This window comes from Octodon degus, unplaced genomic scaffold (assembly GCF_000260255.1).
Source record: "Octodon degus isolate 3935 unplaced genomic scaffold, OctDeg1.0 scaffold00302, whole genome shotgun sequence".
Taxonomy (NCBI): Eukaryota; Metazoa; Chordata; class Mammalia; order Rodentia; family Octodontidae; genus Octodon; species Octodon degus.
The window spans coordinates 1,595,040-1,595,682 of NW_004524878.1; positions in this window are offsets into that span (position 1 = coordinate 1,595,040).

The window sequence follows — 643 nt, forward strand, 5'->3', positions numbered from 1 at the left end:
ACAATTCTGTATATGGTTAGATTTCTTAATTTCTTTGTAAAAATATGTAAATGCCTAATTCTACTTTTATAAAATTATTTTTCCTTCATATTCTATAAGGACTTAAAGTTCACCTTATCAATATTTGATGGAAAATATCTGTTCCATGATATGCCAAAGATGTTTGATAGTTAGACAGATAGGGTAAACTGAACTGCATATATTGCAGGTTAATAATAAGCTTCTCTTCTAGAGGGTTAACAACCTAAGTTAGCTGATAAAAAATTGGAGAAAAGGAAGGGCTGCAAGGTCAGCCAACCTTTTGGCCCTAGCCTTTCAAGGTCAGTGAAGACCCGGCACATAGGAGAACCTGTACTGTAACATCATGTAACTCAGTTGTGCTCCAAATTTTCTGATCAAGGAGATTATGGAGCCACAGAGGAGTGTGATTGATGATGTACAGTGTGCCTGGGCAGAGTCACATAGAGAGAAAACATTCTCTCAGGCTTTCACAGAGAGCAAATTGGTCAAACAATGGCTGTGACTCATCCTCACGGCTGACACTGACAAAGGATCTACAAAGTGCGGTACAGGACAAAAGGATAAATCCTGAGGGTACTTGACTGACCTTATCAGATACAAAAGTTACATTTCTTGTTATATA